Below are 23,855 nucleotides of genomic sequence, written 5' to 3'. Positions count from 1 at the left end.
TCAAACGGATAAGAACCCGAGACTAAAGCAATAGAAACAGACAAATAGGAATGTCACATCACAAAGACATAAACTACAAAAGACAAACAATGTACCTGCACCATAAACATATCAGATAATGCAAGAACTCACGCACGTCTCAAAAATGAGATCGACAGGAAGTGCAAAATGGCTATGCAGGGATGGCTAGAGGACAAATGTAAGGATGTAGAGGCTTATAACAATAGCGGTAAGATAGATACTGCCTACAGGTAAATTAAAGAGACCTTTGGAGAAAAGAGAACCACTTGTATGAATATCAAGAGCTCCGATGGACATCCAGTTCCAAGCAAAGAAGGGAAAGCAGAAAGGTGAAAGGAGTATATAGTGGGTCTATACAAGGGCGATGTACTTGAGGACAATATTATGGAAATGGAAGAGGATGTAGATGAAGATGAAATGGGAGATATGATACGGCGTGAAGAGTCTGACAGAGCACTGAAAGACCTAAGTCGAAACAAAGCCCCAGGAGTAGACAACATTCCATTAGAACTACTGACAGCCTTGGGAGAGCCAGGGCTAACAAAACTCTACCATCTAGTGAGCAACATGTATGCGATAGGCGAAATACCCTCAGGCTTCAAGAAGAATATAATAATTCCAATCTCAAAGGAAGCAGGTGTTGACAGATGTGAAAATTACCGAACTATCAGTTTAATAAGCCACGGCTGCAAAATACTAACACGAATTCTTTACAGACGGATGGAAAAACTGATAGAAGCCGACCCCTCGGGGAAGATCAGTTTGAATTCCTTAGAAATGCTGGAACACGTGAGGAAATACTGACCCTACGACTTATAGTTTAAGGACAGGCAAACCTACGTTTCTAGCATTTGTAGGCTTAGAGAAAGCTTTTGACAATGTCGACTGGAATACTCTCTTCAAATTCTGAAGGTGGCAGGGGTAAAATACAGGGAGCGGAAGGCTATTTAGAATTTGTACAGTAACCATATGGCAGTTATAAGAGTCGAGGGACATGAAAGGGAAGCAGTGGTTGGGAAGGGAGTGAGACAGCATTGTAGCCTCTCCCCGATGTTATTCAATCTGTATATTGAGTAAGCAGTAAAGGAAACAAAAGAAAAATTTGGAGTACGAATTAAAATCCATGGAGAAGAAATAAATACTTTGAGGTTCGCCGATGACACTGTAATTCTGTCAGAGACAGCAAAGGACCTGGAAGAGCAGTTGAATGGAATGGACAGTGTCTTGAAAGGAGGATATAAGATGAACATCAATAAAAGCAAAACGAGGATAATGGAATGTAGCCGAATCAAATCGGGGGATGCTGCGGGAATTAGATTAGGAAATGAGATACTTAACGTAGTAAATGAGTTTTTCTATTTGGGGAGCAAAATAACTGATTATGGTCGATGTAGAGAGGATATAAAATATAGACTGGCAATGGCAAGGAATGCGTTTCTGAAGAAGAGAAATTTATTAACATCGAGTATAGATTTAAATGTCAGGAAGTCGTTTCTGAAAGTATTTGTATGGCGTGTAGCCATGTATGGAAGTGAAACGTGGACGATAAATAGTTTGGAAAAGAAGAGAACAGAAGCTTTCGAAATGTGGTGTTGCAGAAGAATGCTGAATATTAGAAGGGTAGATCACATAACTAATGATGAGGTATTGATTAGAATTGGGGAGAAGAGAAATTTGTGGCACAACTTGACTAGAAGAAGGGATCGGTTGTTACGGCAGACTCTGAGGCATCAAGGGATCACCAGTTTAGTAAGGGGGGGGGGGGGCAGCGTGGAGGGTAAAAATCGTAGAGAGAGACCAATAGATGAATAGACCTGCCCTGATGGCCGAGCGGTTCTAGGCGCTACAGTCTGGAACCGCGCGACCGCTAAGGTCGCCGGTTCGAATCCTGCCTCGGGTATGGATGTGTGTGATGTCCTTAGGTTGGTTAGGTTTAAGTAGTTCTAAGTTCTAGGGGACTAATGACCTCAGAAGGTAAGTCCTATAGTGCTCAGAGCCATTTGAACTATTTTTTTAAATAGATGAATACACTAAACAGATTCAGAAGGATGTAGGTTGCAGTAGGTACTGGGAGACGAAGAAGCTTGCACAGGATGAAGTAGGATGGAGAGCTGCATCAAACCTGTCTCAGAACTGAAGACCACAACAACAACACGCACAGCATATTCATCAACAAGCAGCAAAGGCAAACAAAGCTGCTACAGATGCACCAAGAGCAAACACAGACAACAAAGACGACCTATTACAAGACACAAACAACAGAGAACAAATAACAAAGGCAAAACACAACTACCACAGCAACACTAACGACAAACACAAATGATCAAATCAACACTTCACAAGATTCGAACAATAAACAGGAACATGATATAGGAACAACAATTGACTACAGGGACCTCGACGAGAATTTGCGCTTAAGCAGGCTCGAAAACAGAGATGTATTTCAAAATGCCCTACAGTTAGTAATACGACTCAGTCAACCAGAAGGAGAAAAATACGTTACCCAACTACGGAACAGACGTATCACATGTTCCTACGAAACGAATTCCTTCCAACTGACACTGTGTCAGACTCACACACACACAACCCCGAAATGAGTATCACAACATAGAAAAAGTTCTACGACAGCCGGACGATGGGAACATATCCAGTGACATAATGTGTCACGCACGTTACACAATTATACAAATATGAACAAACACATACACAAATAAGAGCAAACTACAAACACGGGAACAGGATACTTGAAATGACACAGACACAAACACAAAAATAGATGCTGGAACAAATACAAATAGTGAGGTTAGTATGCAGGCCTAGATGTAAGATAAGACTAAATTACGGAACATAGAAACAATATACGCAGAAACGTCTTGTGAAATACGTGTAATTTAAATGATATAATTATTTTTATCATTAGGTAAAATAATAGCTGTAATGAAAATGGTGCAGTTGGTTATGAAACACAGATAAGGTTTTACCTTACAGACAACACAAACACTATACAGACAACATTTAGAAATAAGGAAGTAAACACTACGCAAATAATGTATCGAATATGTCCTTGTGTAAAGCACGCGTGACCTGAAACGAATGTAATATAAGAGTAACGCAACAGACGTCTGTACATATAAATTTATCAAATGAGTATAAAAGGTATTTTGTACGCTTCCTCGAATGTGACAGGCTCTATGATTTGCCGAGCCCTAGCACCCGAAACAGCTAAGTGGTCGGCTCTCTAATGTAAATCTATTTACTTATGTGTTAGCTTTTACTTTTCCTTAGTAAATGCAAGACCCTTGTTATTTAGATAATTTTTCCGAGTTTGTAATATGTTATAAAGTGATAATATGTCATAATCTCTTTCCATCTTCCTAAATTTCTATCTTCCATTTACAAAAAGATAATTTTAAGATGTTTATATTAGGATTACTCTGAAGTCTAAATGTATTTAAAGTCGTAATATTATTAATCCTTATTACAAACGAGAAATATCAAATGAGTTCACATTCTGTGTATCTGCAATTTCATATTGTGAAAATACGACCTGTCTTGGTAATTAGGTGGCAGATCGTTTGTAAAAGGCATCATCAAATAATAATAAATAAATAGTAATAATAAAATGTCACTGTGGTGTGAACTGCTGCTCAAATTACTGTTGCAGAATCAGGACGATGCGCCAGAGCTATATGATGACCTCCATGGTCTTCCCTCTCAGTGAAGGCACGTCGCCGTCAAGAGTTTGTCTTCTTGGGATTGCACATTCTCGTGACCACCACAGCCAGCAGTCATCTACAGTGGCTACATTCCCGCCAAGTGTTTCTGAAATATCGCAGAACGAACATTCATCTTCTCCTAGCCGTATTACACTATCTCGATCAAACTCAGTGAGATGTTGGTAACAGCGTCTTTGCCGCCTTCAAGGCATTCTTGAATAACTTCAGTTCACCATGTCCAGTATCAAAAGTAACTAACGCAAACGACCGTTACAGCGTGTATTCAAAGCAAATTTGATTTGCATTCTCAAAGTGGCGCTACTGCTGCTTCTGGACCACGGGATCCCAGGTTCGATTGCCTCCCGGGCTGGGGATTTTCTCTGCCTGTGGACTGGCTGTTTGTGTTGTCCTTATCACTTCATCATCATGATCATCATTCGTGACAGTGGATAGATTGGACTGTGTAAAAATTGGACTGTGTAAAAATTGGGACATGGTACGGTAGCTGATAACCGCACAGTTGCAGCGCGGCGTAGCTGCTAGGTCTCAGGAGCCTTGCCACGGTTCGCGCGGCTCCCCCAGTCGGAGGTTCGAGTCCTCACTCGAGCATGTGTGTGTGTGTGTTGTCCTTAGCGTAAGTTATGTGTAAGCCTGGGGACCGATGACCTCAGCAGTTTGGTCTCATAGGAACTTATCACCACCACCACCACCACCGCGCAGCTGAGCGCCCAACAAACCAAATATCATAGTGGCGCTACCAGCGCCAGTCTTATGCGACTGGTGCGAATTTTGAATAGAATTTTTATGTCGCACAGCTCCATTTTAGTATTACTATTACTTACCGTCAGTGTATATGACAAGTAAAAAAAAGTTGGAAAGATGGAAAGAGATTATGATATATTATCACTTTATGACTTATTACAAACTCGGAAAAAATTTCTAAATAACAAGAATCTTGCAGTTAAGAACGAGAAAAATAAAAGATAATAGAAAAAGTACCTAGATAACCTATCAGTAATCTAACAGCGCGCCCATGTCGGTCTAATTGAACAGTTAAACGTATTTCAAGCATGGACAACATGACCGTACAGTGATTCCGCTGATAGATAAAAAGCACTTCTGCTAACATAGCTTAAAGTTGAATCACAGATAGACCACAGGAGCATAACAGATGTTTTCACAGCGCACAACCGGCGCAACACTGTTCTTGTACCCCGCCATTGAAGAGCACACACCACGGGTACTATTCAGTTGTGCACAGACATCACGGTCTTCACTGGAGCTAAGATAGCAGGCACCTCCCACTCGGACCAGGAACCGATGTCTGCTTGTCGATAGCAAATTGACGCTAGCCACTAGCTGAGACACGGACTCCACACAGGGCTGTCCTCCTGCTGGCAAAGCGAACTTGCAACTCCGTCTATATTGCCTGCACTGCCACCTCTGTTGCTCTCTTGTCGAGTCCTTCCTCGTTGGCTTTCCACAACTGCTTTCTTCCGGCCCCTAACAGCCGTCATCCTGTTTTCCAACATACGGGCCTGCTTTCACACGTTGCCTCCCTAGGCGCTCGCTACCAGTCTCTGCGGAATACGGGACCACTCGCATTCGTTGTCAGCTTGTAGACTGCAACCATCTTTCCACGCGTTCGCTCCAACAGGAGCCGTTTGCCGACCCACTCAAGGAGCCAGCCACTTCGGCACGAAATCAACACCGGACGGCGCACCGTTGTGGACGAACGCCACTTGGAGCGTCTTTCTGCAGCTGCTGCCCGCCTCACCCGGCGCTGGCTCCAAGTTGTGATCGTTTTGCTGTCACACACCAGACTCCTCCGCTGTTACTAAGCCTCGTGTTGGCACTGCACCAGCCGGTTTTATGTCTCGCGTGCTCTCTACCGCGGGGGAAACGCATCACAAGCGCTATGGCCAACTACGAAGCGGGACGGCACTTTAACTATGCTGTCCCCGGCTGAAGCACGGCACGGCCCTTCCGAAAACCAAACATAATCAACTACATATGCTCAATTTTCTCTTTCATTTTTCTCTGTATTACTCTTTTTAGCAAATTATATACATTGACTGATAACGTGATTGTACGACAGTGTTCAATCGTATCTACTTTTGTTTTTTTGAGATTGTTTGAATGATATTTTTTTACAAAAACTTGATGTTTTTCCTCCAGTTTCATACACTCTACGCACCAACTTAAATAGCCGCTTGGTTGCCACTTACTCCAATGATTCCATAAGTTACAAAGAAATGTTAACTATCACTTTTACCTTATTTAATATCAAGTATTCCAAACTACATTAATTTCTGACTCTAATACTGGATCCCATATGTCTTCCATATCGAATATAATTTCTTTCTCAATCAAACATGTCCTGCCTCTCATAAAGGTTTTCACCGTACTGGTCTCACGTATCCAATCTCTTCTCTACGTTTTACAGTGAAATTCAAATTGCACTGGTAACGTCGATGCCCTTGCTTTTAATTTCACCGAAAGTTGTTTTGAATTTTCTTTGTACTGAATCAGTCCTTGAGACAACTCTCGTTTTTTTCCAATTTCATCGTGTTTTTCCTGTAACGATTTTGCCTTGCCTTCTTTGAACTTCCTGCTTACTACATTCCTATGTGACATACAGTTTCGTATTCCTGAATTTACAGAACATTTTTGTACGAGGAGAGTTCACTAAGTAATGCAACACTGCTATCCTGAAAGCCAATTTTTTCCATTGATTCAAATACACCGAATACACCATATTATTTCCCATACTTCTGGCTACTAAACACTATTTTCCAATATAAAGGACCTGCATGCCCGAATGGTACCGCTCGATACTCGACGTCAGAGCCAACATATTGTTGCATCAATAACCTTTCAATCGTCCACTTACTGCTTCCCGGAGAGTGAATCTTTCATTGAACCAAACAGACGGAAGTCGGAAGGTGCGAGATCCAGGCTGTGAGGTGGATGAGGAAGATCAGTACAATGAAGTTTTGTGAGCTCTTCTCGGTTGCGCAGACTTGTGTGCGGCCTTGCATTGTCAAGGAGGAGGGGAAATTCGTTTGTATTTTTGTGGCGACGAACACGCTGAAATCGTTTCTTCCTTTTCCTGAGGGAAGCACAATACGCTTCAAAGTTCATCGTTGCTCCACAAGGGAGGACATCAAACAGAAACGGTCGCCATGATTTTACTGGCTGACTTTTTCTTCGGACGACAGGTGGCGCCACGCCACTCCGTGGTTCGCAATCTTGTTTCCGGTTGGAAGTTCTGAACCCAATTTTCATCACCTGTGACGACGTACGAGATGAAATTGTCACGATCAGCCTCGTTACACGCAAGTAATTCCGCATAGATGGTGCTCTGTTGCTATTTATGGGCTTCCGTTGGGCAGCGAGGAACCCAGCAAGAGCACACTTTTGAGTACGCCAACTGGGGGATGCGTCAGCACTGCCAACAGAGACGTCCGTTTGAGCAAAGGAGAGGCTGGTTGTGATCCGCCGAGTGTCCGCAAGTTCCAAGATCCCAGGAGTCACAGCTGCGTGCCGCCGACCGGCACAGTGGAGATCGGACTGGTTTGCGCGAGCTTATGCGATGATGGCAGACGTCTCGCCCAACGACTCGCTGTTCTTTTGTTCACTTCCAGTTCCCCACAGATATTGTACAAGCGTCTATGAATATCTGCGATGTTCTGGTTTCCTGGCAAAAGAAACTCAATGACAGCTGTCTTCTTGGAACGCACCTCCGTCACAGATGTCTTTTTTAAGGCTACTTAAAGCGCCGCCGCCTAGGAACTTCACGAGACTATTGTGGTTGAAGTGGGAATATTTACGATGTCCCACAAAAAAATCCGCATATTTCAATCGAAATTTGCTGAGGAAAAAATGTATTACATTACTTATTGAACCCCCTCGTACTTCCTACTTTTGTCGATCAGCTGAAGTATTTCTTCTTGACCCAAGGTTTTTTCACAGCTGTACTGCTTGTTCCTGCAAAATATAGGATATGTAAAAGGGAAAAGGTAAAAAAAAACCATGGGTCACACAAGAAATTATTTCCAAGATGGAGGAGAGAAGAAAATTGAAAAACAAGAACACTGAAGATGCAAGAAAGATATACCGAAGGTTAAATAACGAACTGCGAAGAGAAACAGAGCAGGCTAGGAAAAAATGGCTAAAAGAGGAATGTGATGAAATTGAAGAACTGGACAGGAAGGGAAGATACGACTTACTATACAACAGAGTAAAGACTATGACATGGGAACAAAACAGAGCAGGAAGTGCTACTATGGAAATTTTGAGTAAAGACGAACAGGTAGTGTACAAAGATCGTGATGATGTCCTCCAGAGATGGGAAGAATATATAAAAGAGCTATATGACACAAATAGCAAACCAGAAACTCTGCAACTTGAATCACACAACAGTGTATGTGGTGAAGAGAAAGGACCGACCATCATAATGGAAGTAGTAAAGTCTGCCATTGCTGCAATGAAAAATGGCAAAGCATTAGGTACAGATACAATACCGGGAGAAATACTAAAATGCTTGAACCACAATGGAATAAGAGAAATATTGATGTTATGTAATAAAATATATGACAGTGGTGAATGGCCTGAGGACTTTTTTACAACAGTAATGATTGGCTTTTGAGATCTGGACATGGCGGAAGATGGAAAGAATAAGTTGGATGGACAGAGTAAGAAATGAAGAGGTACTGAGAAGAGTGGGAGAGAACAGACAGTTACTAGATGTAATAAAGAGAAGAAAAAGAAATTGGATTGGGTATATATTAAGAAAGAATGACGGACTGATAAAAACAGTTTTAGAAGGTTATTTAGAAGGAAAAAGGAAGCGAAGAAGGAAGATTCCAGATACTGGATGACATGATGGACGGTACAACATACAGCAGCATTAAGAAGGAAGCAATGGATCGCAGATAGTATAATAATATAAGATAATATAAGATAATATAACAATATAAGATAATGCTAATATAGCAGATAACTGATGATGATGACTGCTTGTTCCTATGTTTGTCTGCTCGACTTACGTCATATCCTTTTTAAAGATTTTCGTTTAAATGAGATCTCTTTTGTGGTTTTCAGTATTTCAGTATCAACAGCTTTACAGAAGTTGACATGCATCGCATCGTTCCTCGTTAATTCTGTATCCTAATTCTTTCCACATAGATCTATATTGATGCACTTTGATCCACTCTTCATGATATCTAAATTGTGATCTGAATCTCTATCGGCTCCTGGGTACGCCTTACAATCTGTTATTCGATTCCACGGTCTCTGTCTCACCTGTGTACGCCTAACAATCTATTATTGGATTCCACGATCTCTGTCTCACCATGATATAATGCAGCTGAAATCTTCTCGTATCTTCAGGCCTTTTCCAAGTACACCACCCCTTCTTGTGTTTTTTGAACTGTTTATTCGCTATTACTTGCTGAAATGTTTTGCAGAACTCATTTAGTCTTTCCCCTCTCTCATTCATACCGCCAAGCCCATATTATCCCGTAACTCGTGATACTCCTTTCCATTAACCGCGCTCCAATCCTCCATGATTGTTAGCTTATCTCCACCATTTTCATACTGATTAACCCGTTCAGCATCCTCATATAATTTATCTCTTCATCATCTGAATGTGACGCCAGCAGGTATACCTGAACCAAAGTTGTTTGCGTTGTTTTGTTGTCCATTATGATGAAAACAATCCCATCACTGAACTGCTCACAGCGACTCATTATCTGCCCTACTTCCCTGTTCATAACGAATTCTATTCCCATTACACAATTTTCTGCTGCTGTTGATATTAAATGATATACGTCAGAACTGAAATCCTACTGAATTTCAGTATGTCTAGACTGAGCCTTTGTATTTCTCTTTTCAGATTTCCTAGGTTCCCTACCACTTTCAAATTTCCGACATTTCAGGCTCCGATTCATGGTATATAATGTTGGTTATTCAATCTTTTTTCATGCTTTCCTCTCCCTTGGCAGTCCCCTCTTGAAGATCAAAATACGGGACTAATCCAGAATCTCATGCCAATGAAGACGCCGTCATAACATTTTTTCAGTGACATTAATGAAATTGTTTCTACTGCCGTCTGCATCCTCACACCGCTAAACATTGCTTCTTCTTCCCCCTATTAGGAACCGACACCAAAGGCAAGAGGTTGCCCTCTTTGACAATGGCGTTGGCTGAACGATGCTGACTCCTTCCAGCGGTAGTCTTCGGTCACCAATGCTCATAATTTTAATGCAAAATTTAAGCTGAGGCTAGGTTCAAACGCAGGACCCAGGACGTTTTGATCACTAGTCAAAAAAGTTACATGTTCGTTCCCAAATTTTATTTGAACCTATTTAACGTTACACGAACACTTCACGTTAAAATCACAGCAGCATAATGCAAAATTTGTTTATGCGTTTTTGTACAAATTTTAACACATTTACATTCGAGAGTATGGTTTGTTGGGTGAAAACACTTCCAACTTGTTTTGTACATCGAGGTCTGCGTTTGTAAACCGTTATTATTTCGGGAGAATTGTCATAAAAATAAATAACTCTTCTTTCGTTTGTGAAAAACTGCTGAAGATTTTTTTCTAGTTAACTTTTGTTCTGTTTTCCTTTCATCTAGTCATTTTCAGTTTGTCACTTTTTTGTTACGTAGTCGTAAGTTGTAACAATTTTGCAAACTTTTTCTTATAATTTCTTATAGTTTTTGTTTTTCGTTAAGGTGTTATGATTTATAGTGTTGTGCAGCCAATATTATGCCTTGCCTTTACTTCTGTTGTCAGTATATAGTGTGTAGACTGTCCTTTAATCAAGTTCATTTAACTGCGTTTTGAGATTAATACTGAATTTCTACGGGTTCAGCAAATCTCGTGATGTAATACATTTAGGGGCTGTTCTTTTCATACTCACTATCTTCTGCGTAACAACCTGCCGAATTTCCATTACGTTTTATACACTAATTGTGTTTCTCGCTGTTGATTAAATAGTAAGATGGAGGCTTAAGAGAGCCTGCTAGGTGGGTATAATAAAATATTGAGTTGGTAGGATCTTTTCTGTGAAATACTACATACTTCACGGTTGGATGACGTTCTAGCAAATGATTTTTTTCAAGGTGGCTTTTTACCCTTTGTCTGTGAGTTTTAGTTCGATCGCGTGTGATGTTTATTTTCCTTTAGGATAAGATATATTTCATTTGCTTCGTCATATTCTTCTCCGAAATGTTTGTTTTTGTGTGAAGTTAATTAAAAAATGCTTGCTACCATGAAATCATTTTGAGACCCGTAGCATGATCATAGGTGGATGAATACTGAAGGCTTCTTTCATTAAGCAATAAAGATGTTGATCAGTTCGATGATATCTTTCACAGTTTATACATAGTACATACACAAAAAAGCTTTGGACTTGATTTTAATATTCACAAGGTTTATTCCACCGTTTTCTGCAGGAAGTGTGTGTCATATTTAACATTTAAGCTGTTTTTGTGGGTTACGGAGAAACCTAAGGCTGACGTAATTCTGATAGCCGTGTCTCGAGGAATGAGTATCACTTGTACCACATAGATTATTTTTGAAACGATACGCATATTTGCCAGCTTTGCTCTCTGAAATTCGTAGAGTTTTCTCGTGCCGTGTTCTTCGACACTTATTCGTTTGCTTTCGAGGATTGTTTTACAACTGGTGGCGATAGTGTGATTTCTATCGCATCAAGACGCAGTATGTTCATATGGGAGTCCACATTAAGTTGTCCTGGATTTTGCACAGGTATTCCGCATGCGATATGCATAATACTTGATTTCGATGTATTTAGCTTTGCTCCTGACGCCAGTGCGTAATGGCCAAAGATTCGCACAGCCCTCTCTACGTCACTGTCATTCATAAGCACAAGTCCGTATCATCGGTGTGTGCCCTACATACGATACTTTGAGTATTTATGTTTAGCCCTCTCAGCTGTTGTTCCAGAGTGGCTAGCAGAGGTTCTAAAGCTATGGTGAACACAACCATCGACATTGGGTAGCCTTGCCTTACCCGACTATTGCACTTAAATGTTTTCGTTAGCTGACCGTTTATCTGGATTCTGGATGAACTTCGGCTTGATATTTTGAGTATTAAATTGGCCAAACGTTGTAGACCACGAGACCGTAGTAGTAAAGCACATTTGTTGCAAGAAGCGTCAATTGCCACAACTGCATTAATCATGGTGACTGATCATACGAACAGAAAGTGTGTTTAACTGACTAGGCCCTAGTGCCAGTTACACAGTGAAACATTCCTTTACGAAGTGTATCAGATTCCCTCGTGTCCGTTTTTTCCTCTTTCTGCCTCTTTAAGGCAGACGTGGTTTCTGGTTTACTCTTTAGTTGACGTGATGCCGTTGGAGTAATGTGCGGTTTTCCGGAGGAGTCCTCCAGCTTGAGAGAAGTTGCTGACAGCACCCAATTACCGCGCGGAAAGTTATGTTTCGGGAAAATCTTCGGACAGGCCGAAGTTTTCCGCTTGAGGCACGTTCATTTCTCAACGACCTGGTAAAAGCTTCCAGGCTATATGCTCGCAGTGAGCGTTATTATATACTCTTTTGTCGGCAAGAAATACAGAAACTTAAGTATCCAAAAGTTTCACTCTCCACTAGAACAGGACAAGGAAATTATTCGTATTTCTAAGCTGTTGGCTTCAGTTATTGATTTCCTAAATTTCTATGTCCTCCTGCCCCTCTTCTTCAACGAGTAGTTCATTATCTGCTATTATTTCTACCGTTAAGAGTTCATAGTTCAAAAACTATTTCAATGGCTCTACATAACCCAGCATAATCGTAGCGCTTAATAGTGCAAGCAAGATTCATAAGATTTGTCCATCTACAAAATGTAAAAGGTTGCAAGATGTTCGAAATCCACAGAAAAATAAGATTTAACTATAGGGCAAGAAACGTAGTATAAAAACGCACAGAGACCGAGGGGGAACACTGAGAAGGAAAAACCAAATGCGAAGTGCTGTGATTAAAAAGGATTTAAATCAAAGATGCAGTCTTTCTCCACTACTATTTCAATCTATACATCTAAAAAGCAATAAAAGAAATAAAATCAAGGTTCAAGGGTATGATTAAAACGCAACGTAAAAGGACATAAATGATAAGATTCGAGTACGACATCGTGATCCTTAATTTATGTGCAGAGATATTACAGGACGTGTTGAACGCAATGTAGAGTCTAGTCAGTACAGAATATGGCTGCGAGGAAAATCGAGGAAAGACGAAAATAATTAGGAGTATCAGATGTGAGATTAGCAACACACTTCAAAATTTTTGGCCACAGAGTAGACGAAGGTAAGGAATTTAGCTATCTTGGGAACAAAATAACCCATGACACACGAAGCAAGGAGGACATAAAAAGCAGACTAGCACAGTCAAAAACTGTATTCCTGTCCTAAAGAAGTCGACCAGTGTCAAATATAGGCCTTAATTCGGGGAAGAAATTTCTGAGAATGTAAGCTGGAAGCACAGCATTGTATGGTAATTAATCATGGACTGTTGGAAAAACCGGAAAAGGAGAGAAGCGAAGCGTTTGAGATGTAATACTACAGAACGACGTTGAAAATTAGGTGAACATCAAGAATTCTCCGCAGAATCGGGGAAGAAATGAACATGTGGAAAACATTGACAGGAAGAAGGAACAGAATGATAGGACGTGTTTCAATGCATCGGTGATTACCTTGCATGGCACTGGAGGGAGGTGTAGAGGACATATGGCGTAAATGCTACTGTGATATGTACAGGTTATCACAAGAGTGTAACTCGTGGCTAGGAGCATCGAACTAGCCAGGAGACAGATGACAGAAGTAATATAAGTCCATTATTACTGGACACAAGAAGGTAGAAAATTTTGGGCGTGTTTCTATAATGTAGGCTACGTGATCCACGAACGCAAAGAAATTACTGAAAACGTTTCTTTCACCTATCAATCTCTGACCTCAATTCCGATACTTAGTCTTCCTATAGAAGGTGTCTGCGAAAGTGTCGCATAGCGCTGTGTCAAGTTGAAGTGTTCAGAGCTACAAAAGAAATTGTTAAGCACATACTTCGATATATAAGCGTGCTGATGTAAGAGCTATTGTGTCAGTCGACATAAAGAAAATATCATGTGTATTTCCACGCGTTTCTAGATACTCTTCAGCTGTCTCTCAAATAATGACGAAGTTTTGAAAACAGAGCAGGCCATCCTCGTATTTGAACACAAACTCACGAGACACTATCCTGCAACATACGCATTCATTTAAATCTCCACAGACGGTCTTTCGCTGCAGATTACTGGATCAGCGTTATCGGTTGTTCATTTGTAGGACTCCCCTTGACAGGTCGGTGTGCACTACACAAAGAAAACAGCTACTCGGGCACCAAAGTAATTTTGGAGTGCATATGAGGGTTTTTTAGGCTAAGCGTTAGTCTGAGGTAATCTCATGAACGCTCGCCAGTCGATACGCATATAGGGAAATCAGACCGCGTTCAAAGTAAAGGGCCGGCCGGTGTGGCCGTGCGGTTCTAGGCGCTTCAGTTTGGAACCGCGTGACCGCTACGGTCGCAGGTTCGAATCCTGCCTCGGGCATGGATGTGTGTGATGTCCTTAGGTTAGTTATGTTTAAGTTGTTCTAAGTTCTAGGGGACTGATGACCTCAGATATTGAGTCCCATAGTGCTCAGAGCCATTTGAACATTAGCCATCAAAGTAAAGGCGGTTCGACTGTAAAACATTTTATCAGTAAATTGTCGAAGTATTCGTAACAGAGTTCCCGAATTTACTGCCCTCCAGGAAGTAACTGAACCTGAAATTATTGTTGGGACTGAGAGCTGTATAAAACTCAAAGTAAAAAGCTCTGAGATATTTAGCGAGTCTTGGAATGTTTATCGGAAAGACAGATTAGAAGACGTAAGAGGGGGAGTGTTTATTGCAATCGACAAAAGTATTGGTTCTACTGAGGTTGAAATTTAGTGTGATATGAGATCAAGGTGAACCCAAGTTAATTGTTGGATGTTTGTACCGAGCACCCAACTCCGATGTGATGGCTCTAGACTCATTCAAAGAAAGTCTATGGTCAGTTGTGCATAAATACCGATATCATGCAACACTAGTTGGTGGCGACTTTAACCTACCGAGTATAGACTGGGACGTATATAGATTCATTGCAGGTGTTACAGTCTTGTGCAGTACTTTTGAACCCATTTTCCGAAAACTGTCCTGAGCAGCTAGTTCGGCAGCCCTCACGCACAGGAAGTGTCCTGTACCTTACAGCTACAAAAGACTGGACCTTATCGATGGAATCAGTATGGAGATGGGGATTGGTCATCGTGATGTCATCACAGCGACTATGGCTACGAAATTTAAAAATCAGTCAAGAGGCTGGGGGAGTGTTTCCGCTATAAAGAGCAGATAAACAGTTATTAGCGTCTCACTTAGACAATGAACTTCAATAATTTAGTTCCAGAATGATGGACATAGAGAAATTATGGGCAAAGTTTAAACAGATTTTTAATCGTGCTATGGACAGGAATGTACCTAGTAAGTGGATTAAGGACGGAAAAGACAGACCGTGGTTTAATAACAAAGTACGGAAAATGCTAAGGAAGCACAGGTTGGTGCACACTCGATTCAAAACAGGATGCTAAAATGACGGCAGGCAAAGGTTGTAGATAATCGTGGGTCTGTGAAAAGATCTATGCCCTGACAGAAGCTACCAACGTTATATCTTGTCTTAAGATGTGGCAGAAAACCCGAAAAAATTCTGGTCCTATGTAATACCGCTAAGTGGGTCTAACGCTTACATTCAGTCACTCTTTGACCCGTCTGGTTTGGCAGAAGAAGATAGAAAAAGGAAGACGGATGTTTTAAATTCCACGTTTAAGAAATCGTTCACACGGAAGAATCGTACAAAAGTCCGGTGGTTTGACCATCGCACAGAGGTTCGTATGGATGACGTAGTGATAAGCATCCTTGGCGTAGAGAAACAACTGAAAGCGTTGAAAACAAGTAAGTTGCTAGGTCTGGATAGAATCCCAAATCGGTTTTCAAAGAGTACTCTCATTGGTCCCTTACTTAGTTTGCATTTATGGCGAATCTCTCTACCAGCGCAAAGTGCCAAGCGGCTGTAAAAAAGCGCAGATGACTCGCGTATATATGAAGGGTAAAAGAACGGACCTGCAAAATTACAGACCAATATCCTTAACATGGGTTTGCTGGAGAATTCTGAGTTCGAATGTAATAAATTTCCTAGAGTTTGAAAAGCTCGTGTCCACGAATCAGCAGGGCATTAGAAAGCATCGCTTACTCTTTTCTTACATGATATACCGTAAACTATGGATGAACAGCAACCGGCAGATTCCATATTTACAGACTTCCTAAAAGCTTTCGACGCTGCACCCCACTGCAGACTGTTGATTAAGGCATGTGCATAGGGAATAAGCTCCCAGATATGTGACTGGTTCGCCGCGCGGGATTATCCGAGCGGTCTAGGTGTGGGGCGGCGGAGGAGTAGAAATATTTTTATGTTGGTTGTTAAATATATTACTGCTGCATTAATGTTTGCTTGCTGTCAGTTTCTAGCTTTAGAATGTTGTTATGCTGTCTTTCGCCGTTCTCAACACTGGCTCTCTATTTACTTTGTAGACCCCCAGAAAGCGATTTGACAAAACCTGAAGCCTGTAAATAGAGTTCCTAGTGCCCACTTCCTTGAGATTACAATTATAGCTGCAGCTTGTAGCTCTGTAGAGTCAGGAAGTTGTTCAGGATTTCTAATCAAAGACGACTTTCCAAAATAGTTGAGTATATTCTCAAAATCACAAATATACACACAAATATCCCTCCAACCTAACTAACAGAACAGTTCAGAGTCTATTGCGCCAATGCAACTATAAATGTCCGAAATAATTGTTGAAATGAATGCTCGCCATAATTTGATGAAATATCTCATCAAACGCCACGCTATATTAGTAGTAGAATGTCTGTCCCGCGACGGCACGTGAAAATACGACAATACGCACACTGAGGCTAGATAATGAAAATCATTCCCGAATTAACACTTTACTTGAAACGCTTTACTGGTTACGCGCATCTCGAGTAACAGAATACGGCACCCGAGGCTGTTAGTAGCACTGATACTGGCGCGGCGCGATTCCCGACACAGATGGCGTGTCATTCAGCGTCTGGCGAGAACTGGGGCCTTTGCTTCCTCGCACAGTGCTCTTATATATAAAGTCGGGGTGCGGACCGCTGAGAAAACGCTCGATCAAATCGGCTGTCTCGACTAGCTGCTGTGCTAATAACGCACCACTTCAAGTTGCATAATAAATTTTAGCTTCTCTTGCTGAAGGCCGATGAAGCTCCTAATTTAACTGTGCATTCAGCACGCAGGGAAGTATTGATAATAAATTTTTGACGTGGCTAACTTTAATAACTTAGGCGAGAGAATTAATTTAATTGCACTGCACGCAGCAGATGGGCTCTGAACTGTCCCTTCTGAGATCCGCTATTGCTATAATTTAATAGATATTTGAAAGAAACTTTTTACAGCTTCATCATCATAGCGGACCTCCAACCTATTAAAATCTAAACATCCTAGTATGATTTATAAGCTCACTTAATCTATCTTGCTTCCTCTAGTTTTGAGATGAAAACCACAAAATCATGAATTTACACTAACATCTTAATTTGTGAAATCCAAAGTACTATTTTTATTAAATCATTATGAAAGCTGAATCTAAATACAAATTTTGCAGTCTCTAGCTCTTTTCTGTGCCGCCAATTATTTTTATAGAAAAACGTCCAAATAAAGGAAACGGCTGAAGTTATCAAGCTGATATTTAACACACATTAGTTTATCATTATTCCAGACATACTAGGAAAGTTTTATGTCATTTGCTTGATTTTTAAGGTATTGCGCAACATCTATGACGTCAGAGCTAGCAGACTGACTAACACACAATGGAAACTGATGTGAATTTGCTGCAGCGTGAGTAGGCTGCTTCCCTACATCACCCTCTACTTAAATTTTTTTTTTATGAATGTTAATAAATGAAGAAAAAAAAATTTAATTACAAAAAGGGAAGCAAGAGTACAATTTAAACTCCCTATGAAAAATCAAAATTGAATTATAAACATATACAAATATTAAAAGAAACTGATTTCCTACATTAATCATTTAAATTGCGGGCATTTTCACTGCCTCTTTAGAAATGTCATTACTCAAATTTTAAGCAAAGTCAGTGAAATATTTTTGGCATACATATTGCCTTAGACTAACAAACACATAGAAATTGAAAAACTGTGAAAATCTTAGTTACATTAAATACATCAAATACATTTTTACACACACAAATTCAAGGAAGATAACATGATACATAAACAGATGATTATTCCTTATCAGTCTTTTATAAACCTGAAAGAAAAGTTCACAACTAAATTTTTACACACGTGGTTGTAGCCGCTTTGGCTGGCGTCCTACACTTCCATTCACAAGGGTAGAGTAGGGGAAGTTGCCATGGTGTGCGTCCTTCTCGATCTCTCTAAATTACAAGGGGAAAGGGGAGGGGTCACTGTGAGTTGTGTCCAAGTCACTCCACGCTTTCACGCAGCTACCAGGCTGCCATTATCTGGTTTGTCCTGTAGAACAAACAAAAAGAGTGCCTCAGACTCTGTTCACTTAACATCTAAGGGTGGGTCACAATGAAATGGGGATATATACATCTTAGCCTTCAATATGTTGCTGGAACAAAGTTAACAGAATCTTTTTCAATAATACTCTCGAGGTTACTTAATTGTCATAAATTGGTAAACAAATGGCTCAAAACGCCTTTAGTCATGTACTAGATAAAATTTATGCTCAAGACATACAATCATAAATCATATTTAGTCTGAATTTATTATTTCAGGGCCGGAACACTGAACCAATGCTCAGTACATTTCTGATACATTTGTCTTTTATTCACTTAACTGACTCATTTTTTTATTACTTCATTCTTAGAGATAGTATGAGTATATTTGATTAGTAGTTGTTCCTCAGCTTCTTTATACATGTGAGTAACTTTTGGTAATAGTACAGTTGCGAGTGTTCAAAACACACTACGTTTAGTTGATTACTAAATTCACTTATTGGTCCTCTGCTGTTGTCAATTCCACATCTGAAATTAGGTACTTACTTACTGTGAAGTGTATTTATGCTGAGCTAAAATAATGTTTTACGTCTGTCATTATGTTTTTCAATTATATTGCTAGTGTATGTACTTATTTGACACTCACTCATTAACATTTAAAGCATAGGATAGCACATTCATTTCATATTTTTAGTGTACTGCAGCTGATCAGTTTGCTCACGTGGCAATCCATTTCCACTCAATTGGACGCTGAAACCACAGGTAGTCTCTCTCAGACCTACCACTAAAATGCATCAAATAATTATGGACGAGCGTAATGCTAATTTCCTTAAACCTATAGGACACCATGAGCTACTCTGTCTCATCTAACATAAGGGTACCTATGGTCGCATTCACGCCTCCACCTTATAACCTCAATATGTGTAGGTGTATCCTGTCACACACTACACTAAAATAACGGCCAGCTCCAACCTTATAAATACTTCAAGGACGTGTCCTTCACGTCTCAACCACAAACACTGCTCAATTCTCCTACACTGCCTTTCCTTGCTACACCAGGTGAGTTTATTTTTACAACTTATCTACATATTTTTCTTATAACACTAAGCAATCTCTTCCTTATTATTTCTTAGTTGGCTCTAATGCATACACTAGATTTCACTACCACTTCAGATCCTAGTCGTACACGAATTCATATATCTTTTTAAAATATTATTGTGGGACCATTTCCAATAAAGCAACATTTTGTACTTACTATTTTACCAGGGTTCTATACATAATTGTTACTCAAATACAGTTGTATCTTAATTACGTCATACTTCTCTATTGTTTGTCACTATTAGGTTTGTCATATCAGGTTTTGTTCTTCACTTATCGGTGGATAGAAAAATTACAGAAAATTTATGGCTTGATAGTCATAACAGAAAATTTTGTTTTAAAGAAGAGGTCGAAATTTTTGTAGATAGGAAAGATGAAGATTGAGTGAGACCTGAAAGGGAAAGAAGATCTCACACAGCTGGGACTGCACAGCTGCCACACTGTGTAAAGGTTAAAGAACAACCTCCTCCCTACAGCCTTCATTAGTTGCCTATGAACACGCCACGTCGATCTGAAAATACTTTATGATGCCTTTTTAGAACCTGTCTCAGTTCTTCCTTCCGATAGTCTGAAATTTTATCGATTTCCTGCAATTTAGTTTCTATTTTATTTAAAACAATTGCTTCTTCTTCTTCTTCTGTGTTCAGCTTACTGTTACTAAGATTAACATCCTCGTCCCAATACCTCCTATTTTTCAGAACTCGTATAGGCAGCTCCCAAGTTTCATCATTAGTTACTTCATGTTTATCACTAAAAGGTACTATAATTACTCCGGTTATTGGCAAGACCATTTTTAACTGGCTTCTTTCAAAGTCAACAACACTCTGATATTTTGACAAGAAATCTATGCCAATTAAAACCTCAATACTGAGATTGTTTACAATTAAACATGGATGATCAATTAAGTTACCATTAATGTTAAAGGGCAGCAAAGCTTCTTGCTTTACCGTTTTTGACACCTTGCCAGTAGCACCAATTATTCTTAGTCCTGATACCCTCATTACTGTAAGCTTGTCTTTACCAGGTAATGCATCAAAGAAGGACTGTGATATCGCACTCACCTCACTACCACTGTTTAAGAGACAACGTACATTGATACCCAACATATTCACTATTATTATAGGGTGGCTTATTCTAGGTTTTACAGGTGGTTTTTCAAATTCATCTAATAGTTCCTTTTGGATTCGTCTCCAACTAAAGTGATCGACATCTGTCTTCATTACATTTAGGTCACAGTGAGTAGGGGTTTCCTGAATTACACTTTCAGCTGCCTTTTCCAGTCTGTCTATTAATTTTAAATCGAAACACCGCACGACTTCATTACATTTAGTTTGCTGAACGTGACCCAAATTACTATAGTCTGAGCGATTCTGCGCCTCCAGACCGGGCATAACACTAGTTACAGCTAAACCACTTTTACTATTTTCGTCGGTTTCCTTCTCAAGTGACAACTGGTCACAGCTACTGGGTTCATCGACCCTCAACATCCTACCCTCTACATTCTCACTTATCTCCTGTCCTAAATCTATTAATACATTATCAACATCCTGCACAGGCACTTTAGATAAGAGCACATCATCTTCATCATAAATATAAGCGTGAATTTCTTCTGCTTCTTCACCTGACAATTCAATATTTTGTAGCTCTTCCCTATCATTACACAGCTGCGCCTTCTCTTTCTCTTCCCACTTAGTAAGCGTCTCTAACACGGTATCTATCAAATACTGTGAGTGATCTAATATTTCTGTTGTATCCTTAGGTGCTACCGACTCTTCATCCACATGTTCGGTTTGAGTATTCTGATCTGTCTTACCAATTCCCTTAACTACTGGCTTAGGAAAAGTAACCGCCTGGTGAGCGCCAGTTTCCTCATAGACGGGAACTAGTTTTCCTGCCTCGGCCTACTGCTGTTTCCTTTGGTTTCATTATAGTTAGCTGGCATAGCATTGCTTTCCGTACCGTTATTTACATGCATATTTCTGTTTGGAACAAAATTATTATCCCTTGGACGCCATTGTTGGTTTTGATAATTATTTCCCCAATTCCTACCTCCCTTAGGATGGCGAACACCTACTGTTCTGATGTTTACATTGACATTTTGCTCGTTTCTAAAATTACTACTATTGTTATTAGCATTTCTGGTATTACGTGCTTGCTCCTCATTGGCAGCAACACGTTCTACACGTTCCAAATATTCAATGAAACGTTCAAGATTGTCTCTAGGGGCAGATATAATTCTAGTTTGCCAATACCATGGCAGTTTGGCTTCAAGACCTAGTATAATCATCTCAGGTTTCAGCTTTTCGTCCAAATGTGACAAACGTGAAATCCATGACCTAGCAAACTCTTTAATAGATTCTTTGCCTGCATTGAAGCGTTTTCCACTCCAAAATTCTCTCAACACTTCATTTTGCTTATGGCTAGACCAATACTCATTAATAAAAGCTGTTTTAAATTCCGCTAATGTTTTACACTTTAACATAACATCAGCTGACCAGCGCATGGCGTCACCTGCTAAATGGCTTCTAATAAATGAGATTTTCTCTCGTTCAGACCAAGTTGGTGGAATCACATCTTCAAAATCGTTCCAGAAATCTAGTGGATGGATATTTTTATCTGGATCGAACCGCAAGAACTGCCGACACCCGATAAAAGCGGCGTTTGCAGCTACAACTTGTTGTACACTACCATTACCAGAAGCTACTGAAGCTACTTTACTCTCAAGGTTAGCCATGTTAGTATTAATATTTTCTACTTTCATCTCTACACTATCTACTCTTTGTACAATATGAGTAGTATCAGTTTTGATTGCATCTATGTCAGCTTGACATATGTTGACTTTAATATTAACATCTTTAAACCTATCTGAGCACAGTTCAGATTCCGTCTCGATCTTTTCTGTTAACTTGTGCTCCAGCTTCGCATCTTCCATTTGGAAGTCTTTGCGAACCTCAGCAACTTCGGATTTAACTGTTTTATACATCTCAGAAAACTGTTGAGCAACCTTTTTCTTAATATCCTCATGGTTGCAATCTATTTTATTATTTAAACTGTCTAGATCCTCTTTCAACTTATTGCAACCAGCCTTGAAGGTATCGTCCATTACCTCCAATCGTTTATTAAAATTAGTTTGGCTGGCCATAATTTCAGACTTTAATTCAGCTGTCAATTTTGCATTACTGGCTGACATTTCTGCATTACTGCTTTTGACCTGTTCACTTATTTCAGACTTTAATTCAACTGTCATTTTAGCATTACTGGCAGCTATTGCTTGTAATACAATATTTAAATCAACAGCCCCAGTATCTTTGGGTTGCTCAATAGCTGGCTTTTTATTACACTCAGGTGACAAAAAACTAGCTCCAATACCAGAATCATCAAAACTAAATGAAACATCTGATTGATCAGACATGTCTAACTTCTTCTGTTTAAATTCTACTATCTCTGATGACTGTTTCATTTTTAATTCATCAGAGAAACTATCATCCAATAAATTTACAATTTCTATTTTCGGCTTTACTACAGGGGTCTCTATCACAGAATCATTGCCTCTCCCCACACTACTGTCAGGAGACAATACTTCATATTTTACTTTAACACTATTATTTTCATGCATATTTACAATTGAATCTTTGTCTGAATTTACAGTTCCCTCAACAGACATAGGTTCTAATTTAACTTTATTCTCAGTTTCTTTTGGCGGTTCCATCGCCGACAGTCTTTTAGTGCAGGTTAGTAAAATTTTTAACAGCTTTTCACTTAACTTATTTCCTTCTGCACGACGTTGTCGGCGCGGCGTACCAGGATTACTGAGGCGACGCGACACGTTGAACTGCAGACGGCACTCCGACGGCTGTTGTGTGTTTGCGTGGCTCGTAGCTGCAGGCTCGGCTCCGGCTGCTGCGGCTGACGACTGCGGTGCGGCAAAACTGGCTACTTGCGATGCCGGCAGCACCGCTAGACTCAGTGCCAGCTCCGTGAATCCAGATGCGTTGTTAATCCAATTGCGTCGTCCATATGCACACGTAACACTTTCACTGTTCTATTACTCAGCTGCGTGTCGCATTTCACTCACGAATCCGAATAGTTAAAAATCACTTTCACTTAGTAAATTTCCCGGCCGATGCACCATATGTGGGGCGGCGGAGGAGTAGAAATATTTTTATGTTGGTTGTTAAATATATTACTGCTGCATTAATGTTTGCTTGCTGTCAGTTTCTAGCTTTAGAATGTTGTTATGCTGTCTTTCGCCGTTCTCAACACTGGCTCTCTATTTACTTTGTAGACCCCCAGAAAGCGATTTGACAAAACCTGAAGCCTGTAAATAGAGTTCCTAGTGCCCACTTCCTTGAGATTACAATTATAGCTGC

The 23,855-nt window shown here is 40.1% G+C and overlaps 1 protein-coding gene across 1 annotated transcript in view; it reads right to left on the bottom strand.

Annotated features, from left to right (window-relative positions):
* Positions 1-23,855, bottom strand: part of LOC126235475 (lachesin-like) — a 1,351,138-nt gene that overhangs the window by 361,485 nt on the left and 965,798 nt on the right. The gene's annotated exons all lie outside the window — the stretch shown is intronic.

This window comes from Schistocerca nitens, chromosome 1, assembly GCF_023898315.1.
Source record: "Schistocerca nitens isolate TAMUIC-IGC-003100 chromosome 1, iqSchNite1.1, whole genome shotgun sequence".
Taxonomy (NCBI): Eukaryota; Metazoa; Arthropoda; class Insecta; order Orthoptera; family Acrididae; genus Schistocerca; species Schistocerca nitens.
The sequence above is the reverse complement of the archived record's forward strand: the minus strand, read 5'-3'. Positions and strand labels throughout refer to the sequence as shown.